Raw genomic sequence first — 14,596 nt, 5'->3', positions numbered from 1 at the left:
TAGGATTCCATAGAAAATGCATGCTGGTCATTTTTGACTCACTTATGGAAGCTTGGGGTAGTAATACAAAAACTACAATTTCTTAAAATGTATAACGTTAAAATTAAAAATGTGAATGGCATGATATCCAAAACATGTTTTTTGAGGAATAGCTGGAATATGAAATATTAGATACTCTAAGAAAACCACCTCACCGGGTCAAATAAGATCCACTTATGCATCTAAGGGTTAACTGAGAAAGTACTCTTATTATTGCTAATCCAATTGAACTCATGATGATTATTTATTTCAAAAGTTGGATTAGTTAGAATATTTTATCAAAAGCATAACTTTGCATTTCTCGCGAGATCAAACAAATATATGAAGCAGTTTTTGTAAAGTCATGTTTTCATGGGTGTGAGGAACTTTGTTATTTGAAGGAAAAATATCTATATTTTATTATTTCTTATGTTTCAATACAAGAAATGTATTTTAATGAGTCGAATACTCCTTATTTTATTATAGAAAGCTTGGTCTTCCTATGGTCTCATTCACTTTTGAAAGATTGGTTACACACTAAAATGGTCTTAAGTTATGCTCCGTTTTTTTGTTCTCATTTATTAAATTACAATTTTAGTCATGTGTTCTCCAGCAGCGCTGCGTATGATGTCTTGAGAGTCGAGCAGAGTTCTTGCACACATAAAGCCTCGGCCTTGTTTTACCAACTAGGCTGCTGGGAGCACTTGAAGATATGCTGTGGACGTCCCTTCGGAGGTGTCGACCAGGCTTAGCCCCTTTGAGCCCCTCCAGTTCCGAAGGAGATTACCAACTGCGGGTGGCTTAGACCCACAGGCAGCGACTGACTCACTGACTTACTACCTACATTATGAACCTCTGATCCCATAGTCTGGGACTCTGTGTAGATGAGAAAAGAGCTAAGCATGTCATGCCTCGAAACATCTCCTTCTTTTCCTTTTTTTCTGTTTGAAAAGTGACTCTTAAAAAGTTAACCTGCTATCAATTTTCTTTGCATAAACTGAGCACAGTCACACAGCTAACATATCTTGCCTGTGGCCTTTTTTGGGGAGAGGTCAGCAGTGCTTGGCTGCCTTGACATTAGCTGCGAGAGTGGTGTGATTTCACCTCTGTGCCTGTGTCACTAAATCCTGCTTGGAGCCACTCACCTGTGAACACCGGCCCTTAATCAGCAGCAGCTCAAAGGTGACCCTGCCGCCTAGACCCTGAGCCCCATGTCACAACACACCTTCATTTTCTCTTTCTTCTCCTTCAGACACTCCGTGAAGTGCTCACTAGTGCAGACACGCGCCACAGCCATTGATCAAACCTCAGCTTTCACTAATGCTCGGACATCTCATTGGAACATTCTTCAACACATGCTTTTCTTTGGGTGCTCGGGCTGCAGCGTGCTTGTCCTGTAATCCCCTAACCCAGCCCTGGGACCTGAAAGCTTGTAAGTGGTGCAAGGGGTTAAGGGAGGGAGAAAGACAAGGGAAGCAGAGTTTGAGGATGGATTGGACAAACTATTTTAATCCTTGTAATGGAATTGGCATGTAAACTCATGAACTTAGAAGTAAACAGAAGGAAAATGGAGAGGGATGGATGTTGAATTGGTCTGAGCCTTTCCGGGGGGAGCTGTGTTGAAACTCACTTTCAGCCCCCTCTAAACTGCTTGCAACACCCTCCCACCCCCACCAAGACCAAAGATAGGGTCGAAGTCTTTCCGGCAAATGTTCTTCAACGGACATCACTGTTTAGATAAACACTATAAGTTTCCTTCTTTAAAGGATGTTTAGGTTTCACGTCGCAGAGCATTTAGTTCTTGTTCAAAAATACCTTCAAACAGACAACGTTTGGTCTGACCAACTAAGACACTTTCAGTTATTTAAATGATAAGATAAAGGGATCTTAGCTCAGAGTAAAAAGCAGTCATGCTAAAGCCATCATCTCATGTAACACACTTGTCAGAGAACATCAGACCCATTAGAAAGAGAGATCATCAGTGACACTCCAGCATAGGCGATTGAGGTTCAGTCTGCGGAATGATGTGGAGTTACTGACTGCCTTCCTGCCAAGTGAGTGACAGGGCTTTAATGTCCCTCCATCTCCTGCTGTCGCTGGCGCAAACCTGCCCCTGCCAGATGTTATCAAAGGGAGCTGGTCAAGTGAGTGGCGGAGGGGGTCTTTTTTAGGCCTTTCTCTCCCTCTGTCAGGGTGCAAGGAGACACACTCGGGCCTCAACACTGTCCAGACGCAGCCTGAGTGTGGCAACGCCTGATGCGGGGACTCTGGGGGGTTACACTGGTAAACCTTCTCAATGGATTAAAAAGCTTTTTTATCACCATTTGGATTGGCACTTGAAGATACTCCTTTAATCTGAGAGGAGTATTGACTTTGCCCACACCGAAGTCCCTAAGAGGCCAAGCTAAGAGGCAGTCATATAAATTCTCCAGCGGTGGCCCTGCTTTGTGACGGAGAACCTCACAAGTGTTATGTGCCGGTGCTCGAGAAAAACAGATTAGACTTGAATAGATGGAAATTGATGCGGGAGACTCCGATACAGTTTCCTGAGAGGTCCTGTGACCAGAGCTTAAAAGTTGTACGTCTGGATTTCTGTGGAATTCATTGTGTGCCAATCAAACTATGTTATGCTCAAAATCAGGTTATGACGTTACTGTACAAAGTTGCTATTCAGCTAATCCAATTGTTTCAGAAAGACTTGCATCACCTTAACTGACCCAAAGTAGAAAGGCAAAAGTGTAACAATGATTGATACATATCAAACGGCATGTCATATTATGTTTTTAATTGCATCAGCGGCAAAGGGTTTAACCTCATAAATCATTAATGGTCCAGAGACAACCACGGACATCCCGACAAACCACTGTGAAGTAAGACATCAACACGGCTTTACAGAGTAGGAGTAGACTTAAAACCTATGCCCTGTTTCCAAACCTAACCCCCCAACATTATATTTTCACTGCATCTGTATTGTCCATCATTTAAGGCTATCAAGAAGCTCTTAAACATGTAAGTGTCAACAGCGTGTTTTTTTAAATATGACATTTAATACAGCATATAAATCACCCCAGGGACCCGTTATTCCTTCAAGAATGTAATTACATACTTTCCAATAAAACTTTAAAGGGCCCAACAAGTTTTAAAACGCAGTGTGTGCTCCCAAGAGGGCAGGAAGGAATTCGAAGCAGTCAGAATATGCTAACATCCCTGTGTGGGCGAAACATGGGCAACAGGAGAGCCGAGGAGTTTTGAAACTGAACAAATTGATAAAATGCTCATTTTTTATGAAATTGTTTTGAACCTGGTTCCATCAAACACATGTTTGGCCTTCATAGGGAATCTACAATTCGTTTAGCAAAGCCATACCTCCCTTAGTTACTGTTGCTAGCAGACTTTTGGTTGATGAAGGGCACACATGTGGGTCTAGTAAACCAATTCAATAATAGCATAATTGAAATTGTTGGTAACCTTTGACAGAATGGGTCTTTATTGCAGACAAAGGTAAGAAAAGCAGGCTTCTCTGATTCGTATGTACAACCAGAAAACTGCACCTAGAAAAATAAGCTAACTAGCCAGCTTTGTGTATTGTTTTTTTAACACCTGATGTGGCTTAAATTACTTACTCACATTAGTACTCTTTCATGTAATACAATGTGTGAACACTATGTACTCTTGTGTAGTGCCTACGTTTTCTAAAAGGGAGTGTTGTCTAAAAAATTACCTTCTTATTCGTCTTCTGCTTCTTCTCCTTCTTTTTCTTCTTCCTAATAGCAAATTGCAAGAGGACAAAGCATTGGCCCCCTACCCTTTATATTTGACCACCATTTCTGACACTTCTTTTGCTAATTTGTCATATGTATATTCCCGTGTTCGAGGCAGAAACTGCAGCTTCCTCAGCTGCCATTTTCAGAAGTTTGGTGGTCCCTGGATTTGGCTGGTGTAATGAATTAGTTATCCATTAACTAATACACTGTTAGCACCAGTAAATGAAATTGTTACAATACTAATCAGGAATAATTCTGATGATAGATTTCATACATTTAGTGGTCAAAATGTTTGGTCAATAGCCACAGCCCTGCTTGCTTTGTAAGTAATCTACACATGCTGACTGATTATGTGCTTGACTGATACGTCAAAACATTAATAAAGCAACATGAATTGATTTATTAGGAGAGACCGATTTGTTTATCAAACTTGGGGTCTCTAGCTTGGATATTTGTCAAAGTGAATTTGTTTGTAATGTCAACACTGCACAACAGCTGGATGCAGAATATTGGTTGACTTTTGTCACAGTGCAGCTTGTCAAAGTAATTTCCCTGTGATTGACTCGAGGCCAGTGTCAGCATGTTTTTCCCTCTGAGGCAAATAAAACTAATTTTGAAATACTTTGATGGCATATGTAATTCGTTATGAAGCTATTACATAGCTCATACATTTATATTACCATAAACGTACGTATGTAACAGTTGTGTACCAGGCATTTTTTACTAATATGATTACAACTTGTCACTTTTTGGTCTCTAAAATGGTCTTTAAAATGTACTGTAACATTATAAACTGAAAAATGTAGCTGCCAGAAATGACAAGTTTCCTTTCAGTGATGCGGTTTATTCACCGGCTTGATCCAGTCTGAGTAGAGCTCCTGTGTTTGTGAGTATATAAAGCTGTTCTAACCGAGACTCAGTATCCAATGACTCATTCTTGACGTAATATTTCATGGTGCAGTCGGATGTTACTCTCAGGGGTGTCTGGCCTGCTGCTTGGGATTTGGCACGGAGCGGTAGGTGGTCAGGCGATTAGGTCACCACACTGCTCAGGGATCCAGGAATGCTGTAACCCAGGTTTTGGGATCTGCCGTGCTTCCGATCTCTCCGTGGGAACCGATATGTTGCATGCTTTTGCCATGGAAAATGCACTTATGTTAAAGCAGAGTGGAGAGAGTAGCCTCCAGGTTCCACCCAGCACCACATAATTAAACTAGGAGGGAATTTTACACACTTTAAAGAGAGAACCTCTCCACTTTGCTTTCAGGGCAGCAGCACGTAATTGCTTTTGCTGGAACGGTTGACGTTTTAGGAGTGGTCGGAATATCTTGGCAAAGTCGGTAGCAACAAAGCTCTCGTGCTTGGAAGAATAACCCTGATGTGGTTGTTTTAGGAGGAAGTTCTACAAATATGACCCTGATGTGAAATATACACTGTCAAACACTATGTGTTCGTATGCATGGTAACTACATAAACCCTTTCACAAAAAACTGAGGAACATATTTTAGAAGCAAGTGACTACAACAGCCATTAAAGTATGGCGTTTTTAGGGGGGGGGAGGAACAAGGAGAGGACTACTGAAGAATTCCCTTCTGCAGGATATCCTATGATCTTTTTCTGGATGGCTGACTGAAAACTTAATTTCTAGCTGGGCTTGTAATTGTAGGTCATTTTGCTCTATGAGTGCAATTGCAGATTTGATAAACAAGGTCCTCTGGCAGTGCACTGTTTACTTTCAGGGCCTTGATTTGAGAGCTGAAGCTCAGGGGTGGGATACAGTTTACCCCACATACACTCACCCAGGCACGCTAACACAACATGCTATAGAGTATGTGCTACACAATGATAAGGCTGGTTATATTCTATATTATCCTTATTGTTGAGAAATTACATTCTCTCCATATTCCCGTCTTTGGCTTTCATCCCAAATGCTATTTGTTCCTGCTAAAAATCTTAAAAACATTAAAAAAAAAGTGACCAAGTTGCCGGGTAATGCTGATTTTTAGCAAACTTTACTTGAAGAATTATAAATACCACATTTTGTGGGGGACTATTTTAAACTGCAGAGTTGTTTTACTGAGTATTGACGTTGGCAGGCTAGAGTATGACGGATACACTCAATTCATTTATTGTTGGTTTTGGTCTTTTCATGGGATATGTGGATAATAAGAAAAAGTTAAATAGTAAGCATGTGCTTTAATATCTTATCAGTGCTAAGCTGATCTCATCTGTGAATGATTCTGCGGTCGCTTTTTAGATCTCTCTTCTTAAAGTGACTGTGTGCACCTCTGGTGGGCTATAGTGCAGATCCTAAATCAGATAGTTACGAGGCCGGATGTAACTGGAGTTGTTGACTGCTGGGAAGCTCTTAAAAGCATGCTTAGTCATATTACCTGTAATACTACGTCAAATCAAGAAGAGAATGTGTAATGCCCTAGCAATGGAATACAAAGGTTAGCATGTGTGTCATAAACTAGCTCCAATCTCTACTAACGAACACGTTGTAAACACAAATAAAGCTAAAGTGGAGAGGTAAAAGCATCAGTTTTATCCGCTGTAGTTTGTAAAGGATTCTGCTAACTGAAGCCACATTTTTCTCCTCGCTGTGCTTCACCAATGATCCCTGGAGCCCTTTAACATGACACAAATTTTCCGCTGACAATAAATAAAATAAATAAATACACAAAGGGTAGGTAATTGCAAAATGAGTCAGGAGCATTAAGAGTGGTTGTGCTTTTCTATTTTCTATTTGTATTATACTGCAAGGGCGTACTTAAGACACACACACACACACACACACACACACACACACACACACACACACACACACACACACACACACACACACACACACACACACGCACACAGGCCAGGCGTGAGGGTCCTGCTGTGTTAGAGAACCAAATGATGCTGCTAACGAATAAATACAAATACAACATTTTTGTTTTGACGCATGCAAACATTGTGTCCTTTTTCAAAAGCTCATGGAATAAAAGCTAATTGGGGAAATTGCTAAATAAAAGTACCACAGCTTTAGTGATATTAGCCTGAGGCATGTGTCTGTGTTATTCCAGTTATTGTTGTTTTCAGCGGTTTGGCTTACGTTGAATGGTATCTAAGGTTTCATTTGAAATGTTTTGTATATTTATATGTGAGGGGATATCCGGGATCAGGATCTGAAAAAGATATAAACACATTATTCTGATTTTGATCATATCCAGAACACAACTTAGAATACAGAAACAAAGGGAAAAGTGTGTGTGCGAGTAAACCTCCGTAATTCCGACCTCTTTGTTCCTGTAACAAACACCTCCCATCCCAAGCTGCTTCCTCTCCCCTGGAGCTGTAGGTGCGAAAAACGGGAGGCCTGATCCCTGTTGTAGGAGCCCACTGGTCACCGTGGCAACTGCTCAAACGCCCAGTGGTTGGTGTTGGGGTAACTGCCAAAAATGTTGCCGCCGGTTTCCCCTCCAGCACTCTTTTTGCCCCACCGGGAGTCGGGTCGCAGCAGGGGAGAGGAGGTGACAACATGGAGGGGAGGGGGGGAGGAAGAGGAGAAGAGGGTCCCCATCCCTCCTCATGCTGCTTTGACGAAAATCACACCACGGTTTCCTGTTCTCTCCTCCCATCACAGAACATCAAGCTGGGTGTTGTTTATTTATCACACATAATACACAAGAAGCTGTGAAGGGAATGAGAGCAGGTCAACAGTTTAAACATTTACCTGACTCAGCTTTTGCTGCGACAAACTAAAAGCTCATCTACCAATCAAATTCATGCAAGGACACATTTCCGGCAGGGCCTCAGTCAAGTTTTTTTTTAAATACTGCAGGATCTCATACACCTATAGGACATTTTTATGAAAAAAATGACACCAACCCAACTGTATAAACATCTTTATTACATAATTTCACATTTTATTGAATAATGTATGTTTTCCATTATACTTTATATAAACAATAATAACCTTGATTATGTTCTAAAGTCGTTTCAAGCCTTCTCTGAATTATAAGGTATTATAATCAGTATAAATATTCCAATTAGTCAAATTTTAAGATCTCGAAAAATATATCAGAAAAATAGTCCTGAAAAATATATGTAATATGTGTGTAACTGGTTGAATTCATCTCTACTATGCTTCTCTCAAACCTCCAATTTCCCAGAAATATTACTCAGGAAACAGTGGGGCCTGGGAGACTGCTTTGTAATGTGAGTCACATTATTCTAATTGGTGAACATTACAATGATCGTCACATAGATCATTTATCAGATTAATAAAATCCTATCCCATATAATGAATATAAACGAGTGTGCAGTGATGGAGGAAGTATTCAGACCCTTTCAAGTACAGTACCTGAGTAAAACTACTTAATTACTTTATTCCACTCTGCAATGTTTTAGAAACAGCATTCGAAATTGGATATACATTTTAAACTACACCTCCTGGATTACATTTGATGTCTCTGCTACCTTTAGCCACACACTCATGTTGTTTTAATTTAAAAGCTTTTGAATATGTTGCATTTTCCTGTAATTAGCCTCTTAGACTCAGTCAGCTGGAGGCATTCACACCTGGGGGATTTGTTTACTGCGATCTTCACAAACATCTTCATTGATTTCTAAAAGAGAACACATTAGCCTCCGTTTCACTATGTAATAATAATTACATACAATTGAAAGATACGACTCATTCCCAGATTTTGCTCATCTAGCTTTGTGACATTTCGGCAGGATACCAAATTGGCAAACAGGTTTGAATGAGGGCTCCTGAAGAGGGGTTGTTGACAAAAGGACAACAAACATTTACAGAAGCTGCTGCACCCTTCTTGGCAGAACGGGCAGGAGATGACATCAGAGGAAAACACAGTAATTCACTGTTTACGTGGTTTATTTCGGGGCTTGATTATGTGTAACTCCACAGCGTTTTAGAGGCTTTAAGAACACTTCTAACCATTGGGGCCTCAGTCGTTGTTATTATTGCCTGCATCTGTTGAAAACCAAATAATGGCGGGTGGTCACCTTTAATCATGGAATGATGGGAATGGGTTCTGTAAGGTGAAACCGAACAACGCATACATAGCTGTGACATCATTGCTCCTAAATGTGTTTTTTGTCCATTGGCCAGCAGTGACAGAAACCATCTGTTGGAGATAGCCGCATGTGTGTGAGTGTGTGTTTGCATTCTTTGAAACACTTCTATTTAAGGTTTCACTGTAAGATTTCTAGATGATCACTCTGTTACAAAGTTGTTTAACCCTCTTGTAACCTTTAGCTTCAATGTGCCCGCAGGAGAAGGATTTATCAGATAGTGAGAAACGTTCTATGGTTAAATGTCGAGGAAAAACAGAGATATCACCGGTCTCGAGTCACTGTAACACTGATGTACGTTAAAAACTCTGACACTCTTTCGATCTCTTCCACAAGGCTATTTGTGCAACCCAGCCTACATTAAATACACAAATGACTGCACATACACACAACCACAGACACACAAACACACACACACACACACTGTTTCCCATTACCACCACCCTGCCCACACTCTATTTCAGTCTGGACTTTACCGTTCCAGGGACCGCAGCCCCGCCACATAGAGAGCACTGTGTTGGGCCCTCTGACAGTCAGACCGGGCTGTTCGCCGGGGCGGAGCGGTGGTGGCGAGAAGGGGGGGTGGTGGTGGTGGGGTTGAGGGGGTGTAGTGCTATCTCGCAGCTGGTTCGCTGAGGACGGCGAGGTCTCTCAGCATAAATTTCACTGATATCACCTCCATCAGAGGGCCATAAAGCTGATTTATTATAAATACGGCTCTTGTGTGTTTACTGCGCACATTCTTGGGCCTGCAACATCTTTCAAAGTGAGCACTTGCAGGTGCTCTGGCTCAGTCTCCGTGGGGCAGATTGGAGGAAATCAAGGGAAAAAAAGAGGAGGGGAAAAAACAACGACACAGGGAGAAGGGGGCGATTTGCAGGGGAGGAAGAGAGAAAGGGATAACTGATGATGGTGAGCTAGGAAAACACGGCAGCCATTACAGGGGTGATTTAACTGAGTCCGAGGTGATAAGGATAATGTGTGAAAGTATTGAGTTACTTTCTGTCACCATACTTTCAGCTTCCAGAAAATAAATCTAGTTGAGATTCCAGCTAATCGCCGTTTGCTAACATTCCTCTATTAGCTTAGACACTCAGATCTAACAGCTTTTTTGCAGATAATAGATAATGGAACATGACATGCCACAGTTTGGGATTTAAATGGGAGTTACAATTGTGGGAAACAACAGATGAGAATAATGTACAGTTGTAGAATTGAAATGATCTTGATCAAAGTCTTCAGTGGCAGATTTTAATTGATTGATTGAACTCAAATTTGAGATGTTTCAACATTTCATTTAACGGTGTCCGATGAATACATTTACAAAAAGTGATGCACAAACACTTCTAAAGACAAATGTTTCTGACAAAATTGGTCTTTCACTTTCTTTCTTTTTATTCTGCAGTTAGATATTTCTACAGGTTTTAAACACACCTCAAAATGAGCCAAATGAAATAATAAGAGAAAGCAATCTATCTGTAAAATTATTACCTATAGCTTCTGTTGCAGACATCTATTTATGTTTACAGACACATTGTGTGTACACAGTGTGCTGGGCTTCCAGACAGTATCTTGTGGAACAAGAGATTTTAACAAACATTTAGATAACCTGGCTAAACGTTCAGGTTTGTTTACAACCTGTGTGATTGTCTGACCGCGGATGTTTTTTGCTTCTTTTACTAATTCTTTGTCATGTCTCAAATGTCACCACTTACTTTGATGGGTTACATTTTATCGTAGCTGATAGAAATGCAGCACAAAACTACAAAAATTAAGATTTCACTAGTTGATCTTGCCTCATCTAAAGGATTTTCCAGGCAAGTTCAAGTAATAGGAGACCCCGAGCAGAACACACTAGATAACTATAACTGTAAACTAGTTTGGAAAGGGTTGATTTGGCAAAAAATGCACTTATGCAAGAGTCGCCTTATATTAAATCTATATTACTCTATTATTTCTGCGGCCTTGAATTGAAAGCAACAACGTACAGATCCACTGAAATCAATAAATGTATGTTTTCAGATCCAAGTCCAGCATCTTTCTTCCAATGCATATTCATAATTGTCATGGGTCTAGTCACCCTAATCTGTTTATAAAAATAATTTAAGAAAAATGAAACGCCTCCTGTCCACTGTGCATTTGCATGTGACTAAAATAGAACACTTTGTAGCAGAATGATAAAATCATTGATTTTATTAAATTAAAGACATTTTCTGACCATTACATAAGATAGGTAACGTTTATACACTTTATAAAAGATGACTGTGACCACTATAGAGTGAACATAATATCCAGTAATACATATTATAAACATTACTTCTGACTATCTCTATAATTGATCAGCAATTTAGCGCATTTACCAAAGACAGTCTGGTTAGATACAAGGTTTCCACTTTGTCTATCAGGCTTTACATCTCAATTAACTTGCTGCTTCTGTTCTCAGACATGCAGTGGGATCAAATCTCATCTCTCCACTTTCTGGATTTGTTTGTGTACCAGCACTGCTGTCAGAGAGCATGGGAAAAACATGTTTCAGGGATGACATCAAATGGGGCTTAATCTTGTTTATGAAATAAGGACTTGGCACTGGTGATGTAGCGTTGAGAAAATTAAGAGTTCTCATTATCCAAGTCCTGTTTATTTTAAACACTTTAATCCACTTACATAATAAGGGGTTTTTCCTTAATCTTGCCACTTTATTGTTTGTTTGCAAAGCACTATGACATAAAGATAGCATCTAAAGGAACAAAATGAAGTCCAGATGACCAAGAAAGGAGTATCCTTCACCGCAGCTCGGAGGATTTGCTTGGTCTTGTTCTCACCTTGGTTTCCGACAGTGACAAGGCAGAAAGAACTGGTCAGGAGAGAGAAAGGGAAAGGCTTGGGAACCCTTAAGAAGACCAGCAATAATTAAAAAGAGAATGGAGAGGAAATAAATGCGAGTCATTCGAGAAATGCGAGGGAGCTGCTTGCTTTGTGGATACAACAGGATATTGACTAACACACTGTTGAGCTGCATCATTGTGTCCGTCTGACCTCGCACACACTTGTAAATGTTATTCAAAAGATATCTGTTGCAAATATGACAAAAGAGATGCAATACTAAGGGGCTGAAATGACTTTGAGGATCTGCAGATAGTGAGTTGAAAACCAAGTGAAAACGATGCTACTGAGTTTTTGTTGGCATGTGGAGCGACAGGGAAGATTATAATTAAGTCTTTCACTATGATGGAAGCATTTGAGCAAACCTGAATGTGCTCACTTCAGGTTTAAACAACCCACCCTTCTCCCTCCCTGTACTTCAACACCTTAAATCCATCATCTGCCTCCTCCCTCCTCTCTTTTATTTGTTAAACACTTCACGGTAAAAGCAGCTTTGGTAAACAGTAACGTTAAGCTACCATTGTTATGGAAGCACCTGCTATGCCATGGAAAGCGGTTAAGCTTGGTATTTATTTGCGAAGGCACACACACACTCACACACACAGCAACATGTAAACAAATACCCACAATCGTCCTACCACTAGTCCACAATCTGGCTTGTGTTTGCTTTCCGGCATTTTTTCACAGGGTGGAAATATTTAGCCCTGATGAAACATGCATTTATCTAGCTTTTTTTCTCCCCAACCACAACCTCTAAAATCAAATAAACGAGGGGGCTCTATTCTTTTTTCCTTTTTTTTTCTCCATAAAACCCCATCAAGAGGAATGCTGGTAATCCATGTGTACTCCTCCATCATCATGCCCTGTTCCTCTCATTACCAGCCATGTTGTTCCTATTACATCCTCTGCTCTTATCAAGATAAATGCGCTGAGATATCATTTCATGTTCCCCCGTTTTGCTTATTGCCTGCCCAAACACAGAATACAGGTTCACTGCACTGAACCAATTTGCTGCATGGTTGTGGTGTGGGAGGTTTTTTTTTTTTTCTTCTGTCCCTCCTTTCTCTTTCTTTCTCTCTTTAACAGCTTTTCCACTGACTTTCCAAGCTGCTTCGCTCATTTTTTCCCCCTTTAACATAAGGAGTTGTTTACTTGGCTCTTGTGATGCTGAGAAAGAATGACAACAACATGTACGTGACATTTATCCATAACAGAGATGATGGTCAGTTTGTATTAATGGGAGTTACAACAAGATTTGACAGGTTCCACATCAGAGGAAGAATCTGGGGATTTTCAGAAAGGCAGTTGTTTACAGTGTTTGATCCTGTACACTAATTAATCGTGTACAGATTGTTTTTTTTCTCCACAACAGAAGGAACAGCTTAAGAGTTACGTCTATTGGAAAATGCAACACTTCATGATTTTTGTCTTTTGCCAACATTTGGTGCCAATTCAGGAAATAGTGTGTGTGCAGAAAGTGTATTTTATACATGGGCATGTAGCACATCCAAATGTTACATGTGTCCACAATAACATCCCCTTTTAATCAACTGTTACCATAATTTCTCCAAAGTATAACCAAATCCTGTTGCTAAACCTTAAAGCAGAAATATATAAATAAAATGATTTAAAAAAACGACCCTACAGCTTTGCCCAGCACAGAAATGCACTTTTTTTCCTTATCTGTGATATCATCCCTTGCTTTTTTACGTGATTTCCCATAATTGTTTTTGATTCATCTCTGCTGTTTTAAGAACGCAGATATTGAATGTGGCTGTGAGCCCCCAGATTGAATTCAAAGACAAAGTTATTAGGCGTCTAATTAATTTTTCTTAACACTTCTTCTACAATATCTGCACACGGCAACTATGGTTATGGTCAAGGAGAGTTTGGAGCAGATGAACTATGGCTAAGGTATGGTTAACAGTAACTGGAAAAAAGTGGGCATGGTTAGGGGATTATTGTTGTTATGACAATCACATGTGTGCTTCGATGCATACTGTACTCAGTGACTGGCCTCAGTAAGTTGCTTACTTTTCAGATACATTGACTAAATCTTATACCAGTAACTGTGACACATCACTGATCATCACTGTCTGCTTTGTCGTAGATACACACACACACATATAGGCAACTCTTAACACTCAGACGCCCTTTTACAAAAAAAATCTGATGCAAAGATGATGCTGAGTTTGAAAGAAACTTAGACGGCAACTAGCTTCCAAGAAGTCAGGTGATGGTAATGGGTGATTGGAGCACTCTGTCTTGTGGAAAATGAATTTGTTTAAGGCTGCTAAAACAGAAATAATATTGCATAGTTTTTTGTTTCTTTTGATGACCACGCCTACTGAGACAAATGACCACATATAAGGTTTAACAGTATACATATAGTTGAGCAACGTTTTGTTGTAAAACATTTTTTAGTGAATTGGTTTCCTTACGTAGTATTACTTCTCTATATTGTTATATTCTATCATTCCTTTCCTCTCCTCAAAAACAGCAGACGTGCAAGGAGGAGAGAAAGAGAGAGAGAGAGAGAGAGAGCACAGACAAGAACGAGTACAATTAGCCAGTGTGTGAACAAGCTCTTCTTTATTGACTTTCAGGGAGAAACTTTATTAACCTGCCCAGCCTTGAATGGAAGACACCTGCTGTTGGCACTTAGGCTGTCATTACAGCAGCGGAGAGCCGCGGGGAGGGTCCTCGCCATGCCCAGCGCCGCCTGCTGTTCCATTGTCCGGCGCCCCATCATCCCGCAATTGAGTGCTACAACGTTTACAATGAGATTGCCCTTTGTTGGGTATCGTCGCTAAGCTGACAGACCTTTTTCCCCTCACTTGTCA

Source organism: Gymnodraco acuticeps, unplaced genomic scaffold (assembly GCF_902827175.1).
Source record: "Gymnodraco acuticeps unplaced genomic scaffold, fGymAcu1.1, whole genome shotgun sequence".
Classification (NCBI taxonomy): Eukaryota; Metazoa; Chordata; class Actinopteri; order Perciformes; family Bathydraconidae; genus Gymnodraco; species Gymnodraco acuticeps.
Note: the sequence above shows the minus strand (reverse complement) of the source record.